Source organism: Oncorhynchus masou, chromosome 13, assembly GCF_036934945.1.
Source record: "Oncorhynchus masou masou isolate Uvic2021 chromosome 13, UVic_Omas_1.1, whole genome shotgun sequence".
NCBI lineage: Eukaryota > Metazoa > Chordata > Actinopteri > Salmoniformes > Salmonidae > Oncorhynchus > Oncorhynchus masou.
The window spans coordinates 70,362,288-70,388,477 of NC_088224.1; the positions used below are offsets into that span (position 1 = coordinate 70,362,288).

A 26,190-nucleotide genomic window follows, 5' to 3' on the forward strand; every position below is an offset into this window, starting at 1 on the left:
AGTAGGGTGGTTATTCGAGGTGGATGGGTAGACGTATAATGTGAACGTCTAGCAATCTAAATGTTGCAAGTTCGAATCTCATTACGGACAATTTCAGCATTTTCAAATACTTAGTACTTTTTAGCTACTTTGTAACTACTTAGCATGTCAACTAACCCTTCCCCTAACCCTAACCTTATCCCTTTAACCTAACTCCTAAACTTAACCCTAACTCCTAACCACTAACCTTAACTTCTAACTCAAAAGCCTAGCCTAGATGGAATTCATAACATATTATACATTTTGCAAATTCGTAACATATAGTACATTTAGCATATTTGTAACACAAATTAATACAAATTAATAAAAACCATACGAAACGTAACATATCATACTAAATCGAGTGTCTCGGATTTACGTACAGAATAACACGAAATGCACTGAGACCAGGTTGAGAAACTGGGTACTTTTTTTCTGCGTTTGTCAGTGTCTGAAGTTTTTTAATGTTTTTTTATACTGAATAAAAATATAAACACAATATTGAACAATTTCTAAGACTTTACTGAGTTACAGTTAATATGTATAAGGAAATCATTAGGCCCTAATAAATTCATTAGGCCCTAATCTATGGATTTAACATGCCTGGGAATACAGTTATGCATCTGTTGGTCACAGATATATATTTTTTTAAAGGTAAGGGCGTGGATCAGAAAACCCATCAGTATCTTGTGTGACCAACATTTCCCTCATGCAGCGCAACACATCTCCTTTGCATAGTTCATCAGGCTGTTGATTGTGGCCTGTGGAATGTTGTCCCACTCAATGGCTGTGCGAAGTTGCTGGATATTGGAGGGAACTGTACACGTCAATCCAGGGCATTCCAAACATGCTTAATGGTCTGGTGAGTATGTAGGCCATGGAAGAACTGGGACATTTTCAGTTTCCAGTAATTGTGAACAGATGCTTGCGACATTATCATGCTGAAACATGGCAGCGGAGGAATGGCACAACAATCGACCTCAGGATCTCGTCACGGTATCTATTTGTAAAATTGCCATTGACAAAATGTCATTGTCATTAGCTAATGCACCCCACCGCCACCATGGGGCACTCTGTTCACCACGTTGACATCAGCAAACCGCTCACCTACACAACGCCATATGGTCTGTGGTTGTGAGGTCGGTTGTACATACTACCAAATTCTCTAAAACAACATTGGAGGTGGCTTATGGTAGAGAAATTACCATAGAATGATCTGGCAACAGCTCTGGTGGAAATTCCTGCTGTCAGTGGGCCAATTGAACGCTCCCTCAAAACTTGAGACATCTGTGGCATTGTGTTGCGTGACAAAACTGCACATTTTAGAGTGGCCTTTTATTGTCCCCAGCACAAAATGCACCTGTGTAATGATCATGCTGTTTAATTAGCTTCTGGATATGCCACACAGGTGGATGGATTATCTTGGCTATGGAGAAATGCTCACTAACAGGGAAGTAAACTAATTTGTGCACAAAATGTGAGAGAAATAAGTTGTTTGTGCATATGGAATATTTCTGGGATCCTTGATTTCAGCTTATGAAACATGGGACCAAAACTTTACATATTGCATTTATATTTTTGTTCAGTGTAGTATGACAAAAGATGGTATTTTTTTACTGGCTAGGTAACTAAAAACTTCATACATGCATGGGTGTATTCATACGTTCTCAGGTTGTGCCAGGGTATTCTTTCTTTTCCACATTGACCTAGTTTTTGTGTCTGCCTTCATGGCCTCTTGGTTTGAGCCTGAAAGGCTCTTGGGGCATAGAGAAAGTAGAGAATGGCCTCAGAAATGACAGATAGAGAGAGGTAGTCAGAACCAAGCTGTGTTGAGGTAATGGCCTGGCTGGAAGACGTCCTTGTTTTTTGATGGAACCACTCTCATTGAGTGAAGCACAAAACACACTTCACACATAGCTTGAGTCTGAATGCAGTGTAGTCTCTCACTCTGCAGGGTAGCTTTCAGGCAAGGCTGAAGGACAGAGCCCACCTCTCAGCCAGTTCAACCCTGTTGTCCTCTTCCCGCCAGTTAGGTTGTTGGGCGGACTAACACTATCTAGTCTATTCTGAAGAGCCAGACAAATGAAGTAAGAGAATAATTTTGCCAACGTATTCCTAAAAAAGGAAGCTTTACCTTGCACTGCAGTAGGCTATGTTCTCCCTCCAGAGAACATGTGCCAAATACAACAGGTAAAACTTACAGTGAGACGCTTACTTACAAGCCCTTAACCAAGAAAGCAGTTTTTTAGTAAGTAAGAAAATATGTCAATTTTCTTTTAAACATATACAGTTGAAGTCGGACGTTTACATACACCTTAGCCAAATACATTTAAACTCAGTTTTCCACAATTCTTGACATTTAATCCTAGTAAAAATTCCCTGTCTTAGGTAAATTAGGATCACCACTTTATTTTAAGAATGTGAAATGTCAGAATAATAGTAGAAATAATGATTTATTTCAGCTTTTATTTCCAGTGGGTCAAAAGTTTACATACACTCAATTTGTATTTGGTAACATTGCCTTTAAATTCTTTAACTTGGGTCAAACGTTTTGGGTAGCCTTCCACAAGCTTCCCACAATAAGTTGGGTGTATTTTGGCCCATTTCTCCTGACAGAGCTGGTGTAACTGAGTCAGGTATGTAGGTCTCCTTGCTCGCACACACTTTTTCAGTTCTGCCCACAAATCTTCTAAAGGATTGAGGTCAGGGCTTTGTGATGGCCACACCAATACCTTGACTTTGTTGTCCTTAACTCTTGGAACTCCCCATCCCGGATCCGGGATCGTGACTAAAGCCTCAGGCTCATTAGCATAACGCAACGTTAACGATTTCTGAAAATCGCAAATAAAATGAAAATAATGCGTCTGCTCTCAAGCTTAGCCTTTTCTTAACAACACTGTCATCTCAGATTTTCAAAATATGCTTTTGAACCATAGAAATTGACTAATTTGTGTGAGTATGCAAAGCTAGCATAGCATTTTGAGTAGCATTTAGCACGCAACATTTTCACAAAAACCAGATAACCAAATAAATAAAATAATTTACCTTTGAAGAGCTTCTGATGTTTTCAATGAGGAGACTCTCAGTTACATACCAAATGCGCAGTTTTTCCTGAAAGCGTCTGTGTGTAGGAGAAATCGTTCCGTTTTCTACATTGCATCTGGCTACCGAAACGAACCCGAAAATTCAGTCACCTACAACGTAAAACTTTTTCCGAATTAACTACATAATATCGACCGAAACATGGCAAACGTTGTTTGGAATCAATCCTCAAGGTGTTTTTTCACATATCTCTTCATTGATATGCAGTTCGTGGAAGCTTGCTTTCCTCTCTGTATCCCATGGAAAAATACTGGCAGGTGACTTTTGCGCACCAATTTCGGCGCAGGACACCGGGCGGACACCTGGTAAATGTGGTCTCTTATGGTCAATCTTCCAATGATCTGCCTACAAATACGTCACAATGCTGCAGACACCTTGGGGAAACGACAGAAAGGGCAGGCTCATTCCTCTCGCATTCACAGCCATATAAGGAGACAATGGAAAACAGAGCCTCAAAAATCCTGCTCATTTCCTGGATGCCGTCTCATCTTGGTTTTGCCTGAAGCTCACGTTCTAGGGCACGCACAGAAAATATCTTGGTAGTTCTGGACACGTCAGAGTGTTTTCTTTCGAAAGCTATCAATTATATGCATAGTCGAGCATCTTTTTGTGACAAAATATCTTGTTTAAAACGGGAACGTTTTTCATCCAAAAATGAAATAGCGCCCCCAGAGCATCAACAGGTTAAGCCATTTTGCCACAACTTTGGAAGTATGCTTGGGGTCATTGTCCATTTGGAAGACCCATTTGCGACCAAGCTTTAACTTCCTGACTGATGTCTTGAGATGTTGCCTCAAAATATCCACTTATGTTTTCTTCCTCGTGATGCTGATTTATTTTTTGAAGTGCACCAGTCCCTCCTGCAGCAAAGCACCCCTGCAACATGATGCTGCCACCCCGTGCTTCACGGTTGGAATGGAGTTCTTCGGCTTGCAAGCCTCCCCATTCTCCTCCAAACATAACGGTGGTCATTATGGCCAAATAGTTCTATTTTTGTTTCATCAGACCAGAGGACATTTCTCCAAAAAGTACGATCTTTTCCCCATGTGCAGTTGCAAACCCTAGTCTGACTTTTTATTGGCGGTTTTGGAGCAGTGGCTTCTTCCTTGCTGAGCGACCTTTCAGGTTATGTCGATATAGGACTCGTTTTACTGTGGATATAGATACTTTTGTAGCTGTTCCCCCAGCTGTTGTTCTGGGATTGATTTGCATTTTTCGCACCAAAGTACGTTCATCTATAGGAGACAACGCTTTTCTGAGCGGTATGATGGTGCATGGTCCCATGGTGTTTATACTTGTGTACTATTGTTTGTACAGATGAATATGGTACCTTCAGGCGTTTGGAAATTGCTCCCAAACAAAATTGCTCACCTGAGCCAGACTTGTGCAGGTCTACAATTTTTGGCTGATTTCTTTTGATTTTCCCATGATGTCAAGCAAAGAGGCACTGAATTTGAAGGTAGGCCTTGAAATACATCCACAGGTACACCCACAATTGACCCAAATTATGTCAATTATCCTATCAGAAGCTTCTAAATTTCCAAGCTCTTTAAAGGCACAGTCAATTTAGTGTATGTACACTTCTGGCCCACTGGAATTGTGATACAGTGAATTATAAGTGAAATAATCTGTCTGTAAACAATGTTGGAAAAATGACTTGTGTCATGCCCAAAGTAGATGTCCTAACTGACTTACCAAAACTATAGTTTGTTAATAAGAAATATGTAGAGTGGTTGAAAAACAAGTTTTAATGACTCCAATTTATGTGTTTGTAAACTTCCGACTTTAACTGTACAATAAAAAATGAAATATAAATTAACACAGTAAAAATAACAATAACAAGGCTATTTACACGGGCTTGACTGGTACCAAGTCAATGTGTGGGGATACAGGTTAGTAATTGAGGTAATATGTACATGTAGGTAGGGGTCAAGTGTCTTTGCATAGATAATAAACGAGTGAGTAGCAGCAGCGTAAAACAGGGGGTCAATGCAAATAGTCCGGGAAGCCATTTGATTAACTGTATAGCAGTCTTATGGCTTGGGGGTAGAAGCTGTTAAGGAGCCTTTTGGACCAACACCATAACTGTATTATCCGGTACTGCTTGCCATGCCGTAGCAGAGAGAGCAGTCTATGACTTTGGTGGCTGAAGTCTTGATCATTTTAAGGGCCTTCCTCTTACACCGCCTGGTATAGAGGTCCTGGATGTCAGGAAGCTTGGCCCTGGTGATGTACTGGGCCGTACGCACTACCCTTTGTAGCGCCTTGCGGTCGGAAGCCGCGCTGTTGCCATACCAAGCGGTGATGCAACAAGTCAGGATGCTCTCCATGGTGTAGCTATAGAACCTTTTGAGAATCTGGGGACCCATGACAAATCTTTTCAGTCTCCTGAGAGGCAATAGGCGTTGTCGTGCCCTCTTCATGACTGTCTTGGTGTGTTTGGACCATGATAGTGTGTTAGTGATTTGGACACCAAGGAACGTGAAGTTCTCGACCTGCTCCACTACAGCTCCGTCGATGTTAATGGGGTCGTGCTCGACCCTCCTTTTCTTGTAGTCCACGATCAGCTACTTTGTCTTGCTCACGTTGAGGGAGAGGTTCTTGTCCTGGCACCGCACTGCCATGTCTCTGACCTCCTCCCTAAAGGCTGTCTCATCGTTTTCAATGATGAGGCCTAAAACCATTGTTTTGTTTGCAAACTTAATGATGTTGTTGGAGTTGTGCGTGGCCACGCTGTCGTGGGTGAACAGGGAGTACAGGAGGGGACTAAGCACACATCTCTGAGGGGCCCGGTGTTGAGGGTCCTTAGCTTAGTGATGAGTTTTGAGGGTACTCTGGGGGCACTATGGTGTTGAACACTGAGCTGTAGTTAACAAAACATGTTATTGTGGTTCACAGAAGTCTGTGAAAGGATTTTTTTGTGTAACAGAGTATCCCATACAATACTTTGTCATTATGCTCTCGATTCACTCTGTTACTGTGAGATGCTCTGTTGCGCATTAACCTCGTACATTTTCTGTAGTTAGTCACATTAGAAAATGCTGAGCACCGGAATGTATGGGATAATCTACTCTCTCCATTTCAATTCAAGCAGTATGCTGTGTTGAAGAGAGATTGGCTAATCTGTGAAAAGGAGTCTGGCGCTCACTGGAATATTATGCTCACTGATTTAATGCCCTCTCTGTATTTTTCTCTTAGGTAAGCACTTTCTGGCCTCACTGTCGAGGATGGGGGTATGTGCACTAGTGGGGATCACTCCCTATGAGGGGTTGGACGACTGATTGAGGTGATGTACTGCAGCATGGCTCTGCCCATTTACAGCACATGGGCTTGTAGCCCTGCTGTTTCAATACACAGACAAGCATAGAGTCACTGCAGCAATGGCACACTGTTACTATATAAATGTAATCTTCTAGTACTGCTGTGTACAGAAAAAGGCCTATGTATTATTGCAACCATGCCATATTGATATATAGGAATACCCTAGTCTTGCAGCATTAATACTTCAATAGGCCTTCAGTATTAATGCATAGCAGATAGTAGTATAACCATGCCATATGATTACATACCTGTAGCCTTGCAGTCTTAATACTGAGATCAACCTACAGTAATACTATTAATGCTTATAGGAGTATTACCGCTCAGCTGATAGTCAGGTAGCTGTAACTCCTGCTGACTCTGTCTTCATTATGCATGAGTCCTGACAACCCATCACCAGTTGTCACAGAGCTGACCACTGAATGACATCTGACCACCCATCATCAGCTGTCACAGAGCTGACCACTGAATGGCATCTGACCACCCATCATCAGCTGTCACAGAGCTGACCACTGAATGGCATCTGACCACCCATCATCAGCTGTCACAGAGCTGACCACTGAATGACATCTGACCACCCATCATCAGCTGTCACAGAGCTGACCACTGAATGACATCTGACCACCCATCATCAGCTGTCACAGAGCTGACCACTGAATGGCATCTGACCACCCATCATCAGCTGTCACAGAGCTGACCACTGAATCATATCTTTCTTGTTTTATTTTTTTAAATTGAACCTTTATTTAACCAGGTAGGCTAGTTGAGAACAAGTTCTCATTTACAACTGCGATCTGGCCAAGATAAAGCAAAGCAGTTCGACACATACAACAACACAGAGTTACACATGGAATAAACAAACATACAGTCAATAAAACAGTAGAAAAAGTCTATATACAGTGTGTGCAAATGAGGTGAGATAAGGCAGGTAAAGGCAATAAATAGGCCATGATGGCGAAGTAATTACAATATAGCAATTAAACACTGGAATGGTAGATGTGCCGAAGATGAATGTGCATGTAGAGATACTGTGGTGCAAAGGAGCAAGATAAATAAATACAGCATGGGGATGAGGTAGTTGGATGGGCTATTTACAGATGGGCTATGTACAGGTGCAGTGATCTGTGAGCTGCTCTGACAGCTGGTGCTTAAAGCTAGTGAGGGAGATATGTGTCTCCAGCTTCAGTGATTTTTGCAGTTTATTCCAGTCATTGCAGCAGAGAACTGGAAGGAAAGTCGACCAAAGCAGGAATTGGCTTTGGGAGTGACCAGTGAGATATACCTGCTGGAACGCGTGCTACGAGTGGGTGCTGCTATGGTAACCAGTGAGCTGAGATAAGGCGGGGCTTTACCTAGCAAAGACTTGTAGATGACCTGGGGCCAGTGGGTCTGGCGACGAGTATGAAGCGAGGGCCAGCCATTGAGAGCGTACAGGTCGCAGTGGTGGGTTGTATATGGGGCTTTGATGACAAAGCGGATGGCACTGTGATAGACTGCATCCAATTTGTTGAGTAGAGTGTTGGAGGCTATTTTGTAAATGACATCGCCGAAGTCGAGGATAGATAGGATGGTCAGTTTTACGAGGGTATGTTTGGCAGCATGAGTGAAGGATGCTTTGTTGTGAAATATGAAGCCAATTCTAGATTTAATTTTGGATTGGAGATGTTTAATATGAGTCTGGAAGGAGGGTTTAGAGTTTAGCCCAAAACCTAGGTATTTGTAGTTGTCCACATACTCTAAGTCAGAAATCTAGAATGGTCCAAAAGACATTCATGAAGAGGGCACGACAAAGCCTATTCCCCCTCAGGAAACTAAAAAGATTTGGCATGGGTCCTGAGATCCTCAAAAAGTTCATAATTTAATTTTGCATTAGAAATGCTTAATGTGAGTCTGGAAGGTGAGTTTACAGTCTAACCAGACACCTAGGTATGTGTAGTTGTCCACAAGTCAGAACCATCCAAAGTAGTGATGCTGGACGGGCGGGCAGCAACCGGTTGAATATTTAGTTTTAGTTGCAGTTCGAGGCCATGGAAGGAGAGTTGTATGGCATTGAAGCTCATCTGGAGGTTAGTTAACACAGTGTCCAAAGAAGGACCAGAAGTATACAGAATGGTGTCGTCTGCGTAGAGGTGGATCAGAGAATCACCAGCAGCAAGAGCGACATCATTGATGTATACAGAGAAGAGAGTCGGCCCGAGAGTTGAACCCTGTGGCACCCCCATAGAGGCTGCCAGAGGTCCTATCAACAGGCCCTCCGATTTGACACACTGAATTCTATCAGAGAAGTAGTTGGTGAACCAGGCGTGGCAATCATTTGAGAAACCAAGTCTGTTGAGTCTGCCGATAAGAATGTGGTGATTGACAGAGTCGAAAGCCTTGGCCAAGTCGATGAATACGGCTGCACAGTATTGTCTCTTATCGATAGCGGTTATGATATCGTTTAGGACCTTGAGTGTGGCTGAGGTGCACCCATGACCAGCTCTGAAACCAGATTGCATAGCGGAGAAGGTACGGTGGGATTCGAAATGGTCGTTAATCCGTTTGTTAACTGACCGCCCAGGGAGAGGAGGAGAGGGGAGTGGGAGAACAGGAGAGGAGAGGTGATGAGAGGAGAGGGGGGGGGGGGGAGAGGAGACGAGACGAGATGAGACGAGGCGAGGGGGAGAAGAGGACAAGAAGGGAAAGAAAAGTAGAGGAGAAGAATAAAGGAGGACAGAGGAGTGTAGAGAAGTAGAGAGAAGGGGAGGGGATAGGAGGGTGGAGAAGGGGAGTGGAGGGGATAGGAGGGTGGAGAAGGGGAGTGGAGGGGAGGGGATAGGAGGGGGAATGAGGAGGGTAGAGAAGGGGAGGGGATGGGAGGGGATAGGAGGGTGGAGAAGGGGAGTGGAGGGGAGGGGAGGGTGGAGAAGGGGAGTGGAGGGGAGGGGATAGGAGGGGGAATGAGGAGGGTAGAGAAGGGGAGGGGATGGGAGGGGATAGGAGGGTGGAGAAGGGGAGTGGAGGGGAGGGGAGGGTGGAGAAGGGGAGTGGAGGGGAGGGGATAGGAGGGGGGAATGAGGAGGGTAGAGAAGGGGAGGGGATGGGAGGGTATAGGAGGGGGAATGAGTAGGGTAGAGAAGGGGAGGGGATGGGAGGGTATAGGAGGGTAGAGAAGGGGAGAGGACAGGGCGGTAGAGGAGAGAGGAAGGAGATGAGGAGAGGATAGGATAGGAGAAGAGGGGATATGAAAAGAGAAGAGAGGCGAGCATTCCATCAGGGTGGCTTTAAGATGAGCCCACTGACATAGAAACATTCTCTTCAACTTTACTTCTGGCTGCTTCCTTTCCTGTGCCTCCATGGTCCAAAGGGATCAGTCATCTCAGTCACAGGCACACCTTGATATTACCTTCAATTACACGTCTTGAAATGGAACCTATGCCATCGTTTGGGGAAATCAAAGTTTGTAGCAATGTGCATACATTGCATTCACAGTAATAATTAGCCTGAAATTATAGAGATGAGTGATTGATCTGTTGTAATAATACACTGTTTAAATGTACCTTCAAGGGGTTCATCCTCTCTCTCTCTCTCTCTCTCTCTCTCTCTGCATTGATGATGCAATGGAGCTGATAGTCACAAAGTGTATCTACATTACTGTCTATTCAGCATGTCTAAAAGCAGCCCTCTGGAGCAGATGGTACTGGAGGCATGAGACTCAACCCTCATCTCACCCCAATCTGGAGAGCAGGCCCCAATAGACAGTCTCTGCCTGAATGGGATGTGAAAGAGTTGACTCAGAGCAAACTAAAGGCTGGCTAGCATACTGGTACAATAAATTTAGCGTAATATTATGATAGTGAGAAAAAGCTCCCATGCGTTCATATACACAAAGCCCTCTGCAGTAAGGTTGAATGGTGGGAACCGGATTACCGAGATTCACTGCCAAAACCCACTCCCTTTTCCCGGGATAAATAACTGCAAGAAACCGGTAAATTATAGTAAATTATATCTATGAACAGCATGACATGAAATAAAACTGTCAAATGATATGCGATGTCTAAATCTGTCTTCTCTCCCGTCTTCTCTCTGTTATTTGCATGATCAATCATCAACACTCAGACTGGGGACAAACAGTGCATCCCAGTAGGCTATGGAGCGCAGTTCACAATGCATGTACAGTATCATCTTATCATGAATTTTTTTCTTGTGACAGTACATTGGTTGCAGCATATCCTATGCTACAGTAGGGTAATATAAGGACTGAATGAGTCCATACTTTTTAATGGTCATTTATTAAACATTTTTGCAGCTGAGTTTGAAAACATCCTATCACTCGAATATCATTACTTTAAATCAGAGCGCACCTCAGCACTCTCTGTCCTTTTCTCTCTCCATCAATTCCATTCAATGGAATCAAAAATAGATTATCCTGTTCAAGATGGACATACAGTACCAGTCAGAAGTTTGGAGACACACTCATTCCAGGGTTTTTCTACATTGTAGAATAATAGTGAAGACATCAACACTATGAAATAAAACATATGGAATCATGTAATAACCCTAAAAGTATTAAACAAATCTAAATATATTTTATATTTCAGATTATTCAATGTAGCCACCCTTTGCCTTGACAAATCAAACCAAAAAAAAAAAAAGATTTGTCACGTGCACCGAATACAACAGGTTATACATACAGAATACAGAATACAACAGAATACAACAGGCTCTAAACAATAGTGCAAAAAATGTATTAGTTGAACAATAGGTAAGTAAAGAAATAAAACAACAGTAAAAAGGCTCTATACAGTAGCGAGGCTATAAAAGTAGTGAGGCTACATACAGACACCGGTTAGTCAGGCTGATTGAGGTAGTATGTACATGTAGATATGGTTAAAGTGACTATGCATATATGATGAACAGAGAGTAGCAGTAGCGTAAAAGAGGGGTTGGCGTGTGGTGGGTGGGACACAATGTAGATAGCCCGGGTAGCCAATGGGTGGGAGCACTGGTTGGTCGGCCCAATTGAGGTAATATGCACATGCTTGTATAAACAGAGAGTAGCAGCAGCGTAAAAATAGGGGTTGGGGGGTTGTGGGTGGGGGCACACAATGCAAATAGTCCGGGTAGCCATTTGATTACCTTTTCAGGAGTCTTATGGCTTGAGGGAAAAACTGTTGAGAAGCATTTTTGTCCTAGACTTGGCACTCCGGTACCGCTTGCCATGCGGTAGTAGAGGGAACAGTCTATGACTGGGGTGGCTGGGGTCTTTGACAATTTGTAGGGACTTCCTCTGACACCGCCTGGCGTAGAGGTCCTGGATGGCAGGCAGCTTAGCCCCAGTGATGTACTGGGCCGTACGCACTACCCTCTGTAGTGCCTTGCGGTCAGAGGTCGAGCAATTACCATACCAGGCGGTGATGCAACCAGTCAGGATGTTCTCGATGTTGCAGCTGTAGAACCTTTTGAGGATCTCAGGACCCATGCCAAATCTTTTTTGTTTCCTGAGGGGGAATAGGCGTTGTCATGCCATTTCACGACTGTCTTGGTGTGTTTGGACCATTCTAGTTTGATGTTGATGTGGACACCAAGAAACTCTCAACCTGCTCCACTACAGCCCACCGATGAGAATGGGGGTGTGCTCGGTCCTCCTTTTCCTGTAGTCCACAACCATGTCCTTAGTCTTGGTTACGTTGATGGATAGGTTGTTATTCTAGCACCATCCGGCCAGGTCTCTAACCTCCTCCCTATAGGCTGTCTCGTTGTTGTCTGTGATCAGGCCTACCACTGTTGTGTGGTCTGCAAACAGCTTTGCACACTCTTGGAATTCAATTAACAGTAGTGCCTTGTTAAAAAGGAATTTGTAGAATTTCTTTCCTTCTTAATGCGTTTGAGCCAATCAATTGTGTTGTGACAAGGTAGGGGGGGTTTACAGAAGATAACCCTATTTGGTAAAATACCAAGTCCATATTATGGCAAAGAGAAATGACAGTCTTTCAATACTTTAAGACATGAAGGTTCGTCAATCCAGAACATTTCAAGAACTTTGAAAGTTTCTTCAAGTGCAGTCGCAATAACCATCAAGCGCTATGATGAAACTGGCTCTCATGAGAACCGCCACTGGAAAGGCAGCCCAAATAAATGCTTCACAGAGTTCAAGTAACATACACATCTCAACGTCAACTTTTCATAGGAGACTGTGTGAATCAGGCCTTCATGGTTGAATTGCTGCAAAGAAACCCCTACTAAAGGACACCAATAAGAAGAAGAGAATTGCATGGGCCAAGAAACAAGATCAATGGACATTAGACCGGTGGAAATCTGTCCTTTGGTCTGATGACTCCAAATGTCCGATTTTTGGTTCCAACCTCTGTCTTTGTGAGACGCAGAATAGGTGAACGGATGATCTCTGCATGTGTGGTTCCCACCGTGAAGCATGGAGGAGGAGGTGTACTTTGCTTGTGACACTGTCAGTGATTTATTTAGAATTCAAGGCACACTTTATCAGCATGGTTACAAAAGCATTCTACAGCGATACACCATCACATCTGGTTTGCACTTAGTGGGACTCTCATGGTTTTTTTCTATCTTTATTTAATCAGGGAATCCCTGTAGGCTAAGTATTGGATGACAACACAATCATTTGGGCTTCTTTGGGCTTGGGCTCATAAAATGTCTTTAATGTAGGAGCCGGCTCATAAAATGCTCATAGTGTGGTTCATCAAGCTCAGGTAGCATCAGGCTTGAATTTTCATTCCAATCAATGCTCACAACGCTCAAATCAAATCCAGACATATTTATATGCTTGATATGATTTAGAATGACACGTTTTGGTGGTAAATTCCAGGTTACCTGGGAGAATTCTCAGGATGGAACATTTGTACCTGGAAAATATTCAACCCTACTCTGCAGGAACTGTTTTCACTGCGATAACTGTACTGACATAAGGCTTTAGGCCTGGCGTTCCCAAACTGTTTTGGCTCACAACCCTATTTTGGTATCTGAAAATTCTTGTGACCCCAACTATGTGAAAATAATGATGTAATTAACAGCCAATGATAGCTTTTTCATTTTGGGCTCTGGCAGTCAGCTGAAAAACATTCTGACAGTATTCCTGATTGTCTTCTCAACTCCCCATCACATACTTTTAATGTGGGGCTATGACAGTTAATTGCAAATTATTCTGACATAATGTCTCTTATCTCACCACCAGTTATGACATGGGTGCGCTTGATGGTGAGTTGAGAGATGGGTGTGCTCAGAGCTTCTCAAACTCAGGTGGCGTGGTCGACAGTACAACCGCCGTGTCTTTGTGAGATGCAGTAGGTGAACAATGTTTGTTTTAATGCAGACGAGCACACTGAATCCAGCTTCACACAGATATGAGCTGGCGGATCTGGCGAAGGGTACCGTGAGTTTTAATGCTCAGAGGGAGACGGAAGGGTATTCACTTTGAGTCAGGAACCAAAACTCCTCTGTGGTGACCCGTGAATGCTTTGTCTACAGCATTTGGTCACATAATAGCTCGATCAGCTGTTCAATTTCATTTCCCGGCATGTCATCTGAGCCAGGATCACATTTAAACGGATTGGGAATTAGGTCCCAAAGTGCTCTTCCAAGCATTGGAGGTGAGCAGTCATCAGTCGTTTGGGACACATACTTATGCTGTTTTCTGTTAGAAACATGCACAGTTGAGGGAAGGGGGCATGGTTTGCTTTTGAGAGACTCTCTCTCCAATAAGAATTCTTTCCTCTAAATCCACTCATTTGGTCACGCATCTGTAGAATGTTTTTGTATTTCCCCTCCATACTTGTGTTCAGTTCGTTCAGTTTCCCAAATACATTGCATTTGGACAGTATTCAGACCCCTTGACTTTTTCCACATTTTGTTACGTTACAGCCTTATTCTAAAATGTATCATTTTTCACCCTCGTCAATTTACACACAATGTTCCACAATGACAAAGTTTAATCAGACCAGAGAATCTTGTTTCTCATGGTCTGAGAGTCCTTTAGGTGCCTTTTGGCAAACTCCAAGTGGGCTGTCATGTGCCTTTTACTGTGGAGTGGCTTCCATCTGGCTGCAGAGATGGTTGTCCTTCTGGAAGGTTCTCCCATTTCCACAGATAAACTCTGGAGCTCAGTCAGAGTGACCATTGGGTTCTTGGTCACCTCCCTGACCAAGATCTTTCTCCCCTGATTGCTCAGTTTGGCCAGGTGGCAAGCTCTAGGAAGTCTTAGTGGTTCCAAACTTCTTCCATTTAAGAATGATGGAGGACACTGTGTTCTTGGGGACCTTCAATGCTGCAGACATTTTTTGTTACCCTTCCCCAGATTTGTGTGTCGACACAATCGACACCGTCTCGGAGCTCTACGGACAATTCCTCTGATCTCTGACAAGCACTGTCAACTATGGGACCTTATATAGACCTTTCCAAATCATGACCAATCAATTGAATGTACCACATGTGGACTCCAATTAAGTTGGAGAAACATCTCAAGGATGATCAATGGAAACAGGATGCATCTGAGCTCAATTTCGAGTCTCATAGCAAAGGGTCTGAATTCTTATTTAAATAAGTTATTTCTGTTTTTATTTTTGATCCATTTGCAAACATTTGCCCAAGACTGTTTTTGCTTTGTCACTATGGGGTATTGTGTGTAGATTGAAGAGGGAAAAATATATTTGATCCATTTTAGAATCAGGCTGTAACTGAAAAAGTCAAGGGCTCTGAATAAATCAAATCAAATGTTATTAGTCACATGAGTCAAATACAACAAGTGTCGGTAGACCTTTCAGTGAAATGCTTACTTAACAGACAGTGCAGTTTCAAAAAATACTTTCTGAATCCACTGTATGTCTGTTACATAAGCAAGGATATACATGTTCTTTTCATTACACAGAAAGTCAACCAAGTCTGTATTTTTTTTTTTACATCCATTGTTTATGACAACAGTTCCTCTCTCAATGCGAAAAATCTTTTCAACACTCCACCTTGATAACCACCAAGCCTCGGTGTGAAATAGGCCATTGTCATGCTCAGATCCCATGTCTCAACATAGTTTTGCGCACAGTTGTGCACGCAGTGGATGTGGTTTGATATATTTACGATCAGTTACCTGCTGGAGTATATCTCAGAGTTCTGTGCTCAGCTCTTTTACCGCCAGTTGCTCTCTGTGTATCATATAATGCGTTCATATGGCAGAGGGAGACACAGTCATAACTAGAGTGCAGAGGCCTGCCATCCCGCCATAGATGGAGCCCCATCTGTGCAAAAGGCCACCATTCAATCTCATGAAATCTGTTTTTTGTCAATATAGCCACGCAGCACACTGAACATCCCCCTTTCATGCTCGGGAGTCGTGAGGCAGAACAATATGTCCTTGTGAATAGCATCCCCCGACGTATAGCGAACAACAGTCAATGCATGGCCATCTCAGCCTTCGAAGCTAACTCCATTTGGAGAGCATAAACTGGGGAGTTTTTGAGTCGTTCAGTCAGAGGTTCCTTTTGATTACTAGCAATAGCATAAATTATTTGTTTAACAGTGTTATCTGACAAATGTATTGATGTGAGTTTCACTGTCTCTGCCTCCCCACACATTGTTTACACCATATCAATTGGGCCAGTAATATCAAAGTCTCTGCAATAGTGTGTGGTTTCATAGCGTAGCGAGCCTAGCCATTCACTGTGAAAATGATTTAAGTGCATTCAATGGTCAAGTGCGGCCTTTTCCGATGATCTAACGGCGCTCTCTGGTTGAATTAAATCTTTTAGATTTGAATCATTTTGATTTAGATGTTTTAAGTTAACCAAATTACAATTATGTTGAGATACAAAGACGATATTATAATATACAGTATATATATATATTGTTTTTCTTCAGGATTTTGGAAATTCTCCCGCGACCCCATTTTCTTATCAGGCAATCCCACATGTGGTTGCGACCCCTAGTTTGGGAAACGCTGCTTTAGGCTGTGGGCCTGGTTATCCAGAAAACAGGTTATTTTAGAATGAATTGAATTACTCTCAGGGTTGTGGTTGTACTGTGCAATATGTTTAAATGATACCGCAGTCAAAGGCCTATTTGATGTGTATTTAGACTACACTGCAGGCAGGGAGTATTCTTGTCATTAATAGGTTAGGATGGTACGACACTCTTGCATGGCTTAATTATACCAATACCATTACCACTGAGTGAGATGCAGGTTGCCTGATACGATTACTGCACCAGTAATATTGCCATGGGCCTTGTTTTGTGTGTGAGTTCACGTGTGTGTGAGCTTGCATGTGTGTGCATGTCCGTGCTAGCGTTTGTATCCTCGCTACACGGAGGGAATAGTCTTGTGAATGTATTAGTATCTGTTAGAGAGACATGATTGACAGTACACTGTCTGTGGAGTGTGTGTAAATTCAGGTGAGTGATTGTGTTTTTAGGTAAGGAACAGAGTTACGTGTGCGTGTTCATGTGAGAGAGTGTGTATTGTATGGAACAGAGCTATGGAGTCAGAGTGATGATGTGTGTAACAGAGTTATCCCTTATCTCAGGCCTACATAACATAGAACTCGCACACTACTAACGTCCTGTCATCTCCCATTGTCTTATTGAGGATAGCTCTTATCAGTGGCTGGGACTTCCACTGTCTGATAAAGGAAATTGAAGGCATTTTTATCAGTGTTCATTTGTATCGCTGAGCTCCCTGCAGCTAATTGGATATGTGACACATTTTCCTCATGGCCAGAGTCTATGTTGCATTTCATTTTAGGTTATTGACACACACAAAAAAATGTTTTTTTTTAGTTATTGTGGAATCCTTTCAGGTTGTAAGGCCAGGGTCAATGTCCAGTTAATGTTTCAGTTTCAATGTCATTCTACTACAATTCAGAATTTGAATTTAACCAGAGAAATTACCATTATGCATGAATAAACTAGAAACATATCTGTCTCACATCATCAAAGCAGTCAAATCCTTGTGCAGGCAGCATTATCAACCCAATACAATGTTTGATTAGCGTTGTTACATTCACTGACATGTTTGTATTTTACAACACTTAACTAGTCTCTTCAATGAATCTACACCGACATTGCTGTAGGTCCCTGTCAAATGAGCAAATGTGTTTCATGCCTGACAGCTATTGAATTCATAACTCACTCAAAATGTTGTTTTTTATGTTAAAGGTCACATTAGCATTTGTGTTGATAAGTAATTTGTATTCTGGCCCAATTGCAGGCAGGGCTATGGTGCTGTTGTTGCTGCTGGGTGGGAGAGGAAAGGAGGTGCTCTAGAGTGGTTGTGTTCTCAGAAAATTATACACAATTACAATACAATAATGAATCATAAGAATTGCCAAATGTTTTGTTATATGGGTGGATGCTTCCATAGATCCTTAATCCAGATAGCAGATGTTCTGAAAGAGCTGTAAAACCTGGACCTGTACAAATCAGCTGGGCTAGACAATCTGGACCTTCTCTTTCTAAAATTATCCGGCGCCATTGTTGCATCCGCTATTACCAGTCTGTTCAAACTCTCTTTTGTATTGTCCGTGATCCCTAAAAATTGAAAAGCTGCCGCGGTCATCCCCCTCTTCAAAGGGGGTAAAACTCGAGACCCAAACTGTTATAGACCTATATCCATCCTGTCCTGCCTTTCTAAAGTCTGCGAAAGCCAAGTTAATAAACAGATCACTGATAATTACAAATCCCACCGTACCTTCTCCACTGTTCAATCCGGTTTTCGAGCTGGTCACGGTTTTCGAGCTGGTCACGGGTGCACCTCAGCCACACTCAAGGTACTAAACGATATCATAACCGCTATCGATAAAAGACAGTACTGTGCAGCCATCTTCATCGACCTGGCAAAGGCTTTCGACTCTGTCAATCACCACATTCTTATCGGCAGACTCAACAGCCTTGGTTTCTCAAATGACTGCCTCGCCTGGTTCACCAACTACTTATCAGACAGAGTTCAGTGTGTCAAATCAGAGGGCATGTTGTCCGGACCTCTGGCAGTCTCTATGGGGGTGCCACAGGGTTCAATTCTCGGGCCGACTCTTTTCTCTGTATATATCAACAATGCCGCTCTTGCTGCGGGTGATTCCCTGATCCCCTGATCCACTTACAGTGAAATGCTTACGTACAGGCTCTAACCAATAGTGCAAAAAATTTATTAGGTGAACAATAGGTAGGTAAAGAAATAAAAACAACAGTAAGAAAGACATGCTATATACAGTAGCGAGGCTACATACAGACACCGGTTAGTCAGGCTGATTGAGGTAGTATGTACATGTAGATATGATTAAAGTGACTATGTATATGTGATGAACAGAGAGTAGCAGTAGCTTAAAAGAGGGGTTGGCGGGTGGTGGGTGGGACACAATGCAGATAGCCCCTTTAGCCAATGTGTGGGAGCACTGGTTGGTCGGCCCAATTGAGGTAGTATGTACATGAATGTATGGTTATAGTGACTATGCATATATGATAAACAGAGTAGCAGCAGCATAAAAAGAGGGGTTGCGGGGAGGTTGGGGGAGCTCACAATGCAAATAGTCCGGGTAGCCATTTTATTACCTGTTCAGGAGTCTTATGGCTTGGGGGTAAAAACTGTTGAGAAGCCTTTTTTTGTCATAGACTTGGCACTCCAGTACAGCTTGCCATGCGGTTTTAGAGAGAACAGTCTATGACTGGGGTGGCTGGGGTCTTTGACAATTTTTAGGGCCTTCCTCTGACACCGCCTGCTGTAGAGGTCCTGGATGGCAGGCAACTTAGCCCCAGTGATGTACTGGGCCGTACGCACTACCCTTTGTAGTGCCTTGCGGTCAGAGGCCGAGCAATTGCCATACCAGGCAGTGATGCAACCAGTCAGGATGCTCTCAATGTTGCAGCTGTAGAACCTTTTGAGGATCTCAGGACTCATGCCAAATCTTTTTAGTTTCTTGAAGGGGAATAGGCTTTGTCGTGCCCTCTTCACGACTGTCTTGGTGTGTTTGGAACATTCTAGTTTTCTGACTTAGAATATAAGGACAAATACAAATACCTAGGTGTCTGGCTAGACTGTAAACTCTCTTTCCAGACTCATATTAAAAATCTCCAATCCAAAATGAAATCTAGAATCGGCTTCCTATTTCGCAACAAAGCCTCCTTCGCTCACGCCGCCAAACATACCCCTGTAAAACTGACTATCCTACCGATCCTCGACTTCGGCTATGTCATTTACAAAATAGCTTCCAATGCTCTACTCATCAAACTGGATGCAGTCTATCACAGTGCATTCCATTTTTTTCAACAAAGCCCCTTATACAACCCACCACTGCGACCTGTATGCTCTAGTCGGCTGGCCCTCGCTACATATTCGTCGCCAGACCCACTGGCTCCAGGTCATCTATAAGTCTATGCTAGGTAAAGCTCTGCCTTATCTCAGCTCACTGGTCACGATAACAACACCCACCTATAGCACGCGCTCCAGCAGGTTTATCTCACTGGTCATCCCCAAAGCTAACACCTCTTTTGGCTGCCTTTCCTTCCAGTTCTCTGCTGCCAATGACTGGAACGGAGTGCAAAAATCGCTAAAGCTGGAGACTTATATATCCCTCACTAACTTTAAACATCTCAGCTATCTGAGCAGCTAACCGATCGCTGCAGCTGTACATAGCTCATCTGTAAATAGCCCACCCAATCTGCCTACCTCATCCCCATATTGTTTTTATTTACTTTACTGCTCTTTTGCACACCAGTATTTCTACTTGCACATCACCATCTGCTCATCTATCACCCCAGTGTTAATTTAATAAATTGTAATTATTCGCTACTATGGGCTATTTATTGCCTACCTCCTCACGCCATTTGCACACACTGTATATAGACTTTATTTTTTTTTAAATTGTATTATTGACTGTACACTTGTTTATTTGATGAGTAACTCTTGTGTTGTTGTTTCTGTCGCACTGCTTTGCTTTATCTTGGCCAGGTCGCAGTTGTAAATGAGAACTTGTTCTCAACTAGCCTACCTGGTTAAATAAAGGTGAAATAAAATAAAAAATAAAATAACATAAAATAATTTCAAGACATTCTTCATAATATCAATATAATTGAAATACTTCTCAACTGAAATTCCATATGTACTGAGAAGCTGTATTTTTGTTGTTCTGTTGTTGTTTGACCCTCCATATTCACTGCAGTCACATATTTAGAGGAGATCTTAGTATGTATGGGTTGTCATGTAAACACTGTCTCAGTCTGGTACTGCTGCTGCCAAAATGTATACCTTAGCTGTGACAGACAGTCAAACATATAATTTATCTTAGAACCGCAGTCTCGTTATAATTTAGTTAGGTGTGCCTTTCCTGCTGTGTGTTTCTGTGTCTGTGTGCCTGTGTATACATTGCATGTGTGTGCATAATTTCAGTGTTTTCTCCACCAACCGATCAGTTGTCAACAGCGCTAACACCACTGTCAGCAGCCGTTGATGGAGCTCCACTCTGCTGTGGGCCTCTCTCTCTCTCTCTCTGATCTATCAGCTGTGACGTAATGCTCTCCTCAATCAACAGCACTGCCTTGGCTGGAGAACTCTAAATCACAGCTAGCCTAGCAAGGGCTGCCTGCTACTCTGCATGTTACACCGCTCCCTTCCCCTCACTGTTCCCCTCCCCGGGCCACTCTGCTCTCCCTGCGCTTCCTCCACTCAGCTCATCTACAGTCCAAACACTCAGAGAGCACAGGGATGATAGCTGGAGATTGTAATCATTGCTAATGACCTCACTAATCAATACCACATTAAAAACACTTACAGTCAAGCCCTGCTAAAACAGAACTGATGCTTTGAGAGAGGTTTGTGTGGAAGATGTTCTTAGATTTGTCTCTTATCCGTCCTAGTTTTTTAATGTTTCACTTATCTCTGATCCTATATGAGATTCTCCTTTTATAATTCAGAAGACAGTGGACACCACAGCTCAAATATACAGGCAAGTAAAGCTAAGACATACTGAATATCATTAAAAAAACAAGCCACAGTTTGAACCTCACTACTATGGTCTGTTATGTCTAGATGAATCCATCATAGAAGGCACCATACTATTACAGAATAGAACTATCCAGCAAAGCTACAAAAAAGAAAAAAATCATCATCAATCGTTGCCATCTAACGTTACCATAATTGTCCTGTCAGGTCCAAACCTGTATTTTACTTCTATATCAACACAACATTTCCTCAAGGCCAACAGGTCAAGTCTATTCCTTCTTCACAACTCAAAGGACTGGATCAATTTGCCACACACCACATAGTTCTGGGCAAAACCCTCTGTCATCCACATAAACACCGGTTTTCAGCCTAAAACACAGGGTGCTGGAAGCATGTCTGGAGCTTGTCACAACAGAAATGCCCCTAAGCAAAGAGATGCTTTGACATGATCAATAGAGGCAGAGAGGAAAACTAGCTGAGATCCTCATGCTTAAAATAGCAGAGAAAATTTATGTTTGTAGAGTCATATTTGCATGTGTGTATTTAAATTAGTTTATAAAGGTTAACATAATTATTTTGATATCATATGCATATGTGACTATTCTTAATGATATCCATGTGCTTCCAGGTAGAGAAATGCTGTTTATAAGAGATATGTTTGCATTCACCGGATGGCTTGACTTCTACATACATGTCCACATCAAAGAACAACTTAAAAGGGGGGATATTATATAGCTTCATTTTCTCGCAGTGGTTCTAAAAGGATATTGGCAGGTGAATACTCCCCATGTGTCTGCATCCATTTGAGTTGTTATTACAACAAGTGTCTCTGACTGATAAAATGTGGAGTCTGAAAAAGGATTTCAGGTGAAGGATAGGCATTTCTTATCTCAGAAAACCACTTTAGTCCCGTCATAACTCTCTCCCTCTGAGTTGAGCAGTGTGTATGTGTGTGTGCGTGTGTGTGTACTGTATCCGTTGATGTGTGTTTACTGTATATGTTCATACTAAATAATCTGGCCATGTTCGAGACATACTCTTCAGAACTTTAATCGTTGAGCATCAGGGAAACTATTATGCCTCACAGTAGGACCCTCCCTTGGGACCTGATGTTTTAAAGTTTAAATCTTATGACATTACTCATTACAAATACGTAGCTATCCATTTGGTCTGGAATGAAGGAGTACACACAATACTACCTTATGTGTTTCTTGTGTGTTGCTTCTTGAATGTAAATTTGTCTAAAGCATTTATCAGGGTCATGGATATATTTTGGGAGCTGAGATTGATAAACATTTTTATCATGTACTGTAAATTAAATTGTTAGGATAGTTTTAATCCTTAGGCATCCCAAACCCTCCTTGCCCTCCTAACCAGTGACCGTCCTAACCAGTAGCCCTCCTAACCAGTAGCCCTCCTAGCCAGTAGCCCTCCTAGCCAGTAACCATCCTAACCAGTAGCCCTCCTAACCAGTAAACCTCCTAACCAGTAGCCCTCCTAACCAGTAGCCCTCCTAACCAGTAACCATCCTAACCAGTAGCCCTCCTAACCAGTAACCCTCCTAACCAGTAGCCATCCTAACCAGTAGCCCCCTGAACCAGTAACCCTCCTAACCAGTAGCCTTCCTAACCAGTAACCATCCTAACCAGTAACCCTCCTAACCAGTAGCCCTCCTAACCAGTAGCCCCACTAAACAGTAGCCCTCCAGCCATGCTAAGGTCCTCTAGTTAAGCAGTAGCAGAGATGAAATTACCTTTCAGCCAGGCAGTTAGAACAGCATTGTTCTACAGGCTGTAGCCATCATCGGTCTGTTGGTGCTCCTTATTTGCAAAGTTTTGGCAGCTCTCCCCTTCTGTTTATTAGGCTGGCAGGCTGGGAACAGGGGGTGGGGACTATGGAGAGCTCTGATATTTGGCCAAGTAAACAGTGCTTACTGGAAGACTCTTCATCATGGTCACAGTCCCTGTCAGATACCTGAGCCACTGCCAGCTTTTCCATTTCTCCTGGCCTCCCATGTAATTTGCCAAGCGGAGAAATTGCAATCGTATTGCAATCTATGTGTAATATTATTTTTTTAACACGGTCGAAGGAGTGACCTGAATGAGACTGAAGGACACCTGGGGCGGGAGGAATCACAAATGAATTGAGACGCTATCACACAGGGCTGCTCTGGGGAAAAAATGGCCGTGTCTCATTTAAGAGGTCACCAGATGGCAGGAAAGTCACCAGTCTTTTTACATGCCAAATGAAACCCTCTTTAGCCTGAGCTGGTGTTAGTTTTGTACATTATATTAGCAGGTCTAACCATGCAGCTAGTAACCAGATACCATTCTGTTACCTGTGTCTGTGTCATACTGTGTCAATAATATGTCAGTTTGGAGGCTCTGTAGCTACAGTAACTGGAGCTAATTTTGAACATTACTACATCTATAAATTATATAGATAACATGACTTGTATATCAAGACATGTTCCTTTAATAGAAATATGTTTATTTTCTCCATATTCCATCCATTTTTGTGGCCGCTTACTTGGTTATTCCCAGTTTGTTAGCTCCATGCCACCGCGGCCGGCCTCAGCCTCAGATGGCATTGTGTCAGGATGAGTGCAGTTCTCTTGGAGCATGTCAAAAGGCAGCTTTGGGCTAATGGATTTCCTGTGTAACCATTGGGATGTGTCACTGTTGATAGGAGAGTGGCTGAAGTCCTGCCTGCCATTTACAGACTAGGGAATAGATAACACAGGGACAGACAGACAGACAGACAGACAGACAGACAGACAGACAGACAGACAGACAGACAGACAGACAGACAGACAGACAGATTAAACAGCAACACACCTCAACTGTCTCTCAGAAGCGCCACTTCCCAACACAGCCTGTTGATTTAGCCGATTGGAGATGGGCCCACTTAAACAAAACACACACAGAGTACAGGAACCCTTGTGGAGTGTGTGGCCAGACAGGAGGTGTTAGTGGCAGTGTTATTGTTTGTGTAACAGGACTCTGTTGGCTTCAGCATGGCAGACGTGACCTTTTGAGAACCATTGGAATAACCGTTGGGATAAGTGCAGTAGGTGGGCTGGGAGATGAGTGGAAACAAGCTGACATTACTGACCATCTGCTTCAGTGGGCAGAGAGGGTCATGGCAATGCCCACTGCCTGTATAGCATCAGGCAGCCTCAACAGTGCGCTAGTCCAGTTGACCTGGGGACCCATCATACAGTAGCAATGCCATAGACCAACCTGGCATGATGTTCACAAGACCACACTGCAGCAGTTGATCCATAGCAAACACAAGGTTGTTGTGTTGACCTCCAAGCAAAGGACAGCTTTGAAGCTGCTTCGGATTTCCTTTGAGTTCCCTTGAAATGTCATTGCACAATTAAACTGCTGGCCTATAGCAAGTTCAGGTATTGCATTAAATCTGTCCTTGGGAGATGTCATTGTTCAGCCACCTATTTGCAGTGCATGCATAGAGAGCACATTGTGTTTGTATCCTTCATGGTTGTGTTGTGATTAGTAATGGCTGTGCTTTAATGCTAGGCTACAATACTGTATCAGCATGGCCCTGTTCCAGCATGTCATTTGGCCAGAGACCCTGAACCATCCAGCAGTAGAATGAATGACTGCATATCTCATTTCCTCCAGTGCTGGGGTTAGCATTTTGTCCTCTCACAGCAAGGAAAGATGGAGGGCTGCTGTAGTCTCAAGACTCTAGCTAACTGCTTTATTGGACAGGATAAGCAAACAATACAAGAGCTTGTTGTGTACTGTATGTTGCCGTCCTCAGATAAGAATGAAGCTTCATAAAAAGACTGGTAAGTGCCTGTCTGTTCCACAGTAACAGGGATAAGAAGCTAACGGTGTGTTTTGATGCTGAGTTGTCCAGCCAGCGCTGACCAGCAGAGTGTTAGCAGTGTGACCTCAGCTGAGTGTTGCTAAGTCTCAGCTCTACTCCATCTGCTGGTTTCAGTGCCCTTGGCAACCCAATGCTGGTCGCTGATGTTGGTGAGTTAATGAGGACTCTGGAAAGGTTAAGTAAACAGGAAGAGTCTGGCTAACGGGAAAATGATCCCATCATTATCTTGGCTGAGAAGAGAAGTGCTACTGCTGCTTCTCTTATCCTTATGACAGTTCTAAGCAATTCCTGTAATGACACGTGGGTAATACAGAAAACCAAGAAGCAATCATAGGACCATGTCTGGGTAGAAGTTTAACATCAGTCTTTCTCCTTTTTCGAAGCACTGGGAAACTATAACCGAAGACATAATAGATCATTTTCTTTCATAAAACTTTTTTTTCTGGATGTGAAGCTGAAGCAGGACATATTATTGCCTAATGCAAGATATCCAAAAGCCTGCATCCATCCATTTTCTTTCGTAGATAACTTTATCCAACAGAGCATTAGAGGGAAAAAAAACACATTAAGACATGAGGCCATGTGCCGTTTTTGATTTCTACCCACTTTGGCACTGTGTTTCCTCTGGATTGTATACTGGTTGTCTTAGCTGAATATTTGATTATAGGAGTTCTCCTTCCATCCATCTCTTCCTCTGTCTCTCTCTCTCTCTCCCTCTCTTCATCTCTGATGGCCTCTGCCTTTCCTTTCATCAGCCCTCTGACGGAACACCTCGTCGCCATGACCTCACGAGTCGATTGTTTCTTTTGAAACCCTCCCACTATTTGAGGTGGTGTGGCAGAGAGACGCCATTTTGAATCTTCCCACTCTTTGTGGTGGTGAGCTAGCCTCCTCCTCCTCCTCCTCAAACCTTCTCCCCAGGGCAACTCCATGATGGATGGTGGAATTGTTATTCAGCATTCCTG

At 43.1% G+C, this 26,190-nt stretch overlaps 1 protein-coding gene across 1 annotated transcript in view; it reads left to right on the forward strand.

Annotated features, from left to right (window-relative positions):
• cadm1b (cell adhesion molecule 1b) overlaps window positions 1–26,190 on the forward strand; it is a 181,634-nt gene that overhangs the window by 64,252 nt on the left and 91,192 nt on the right.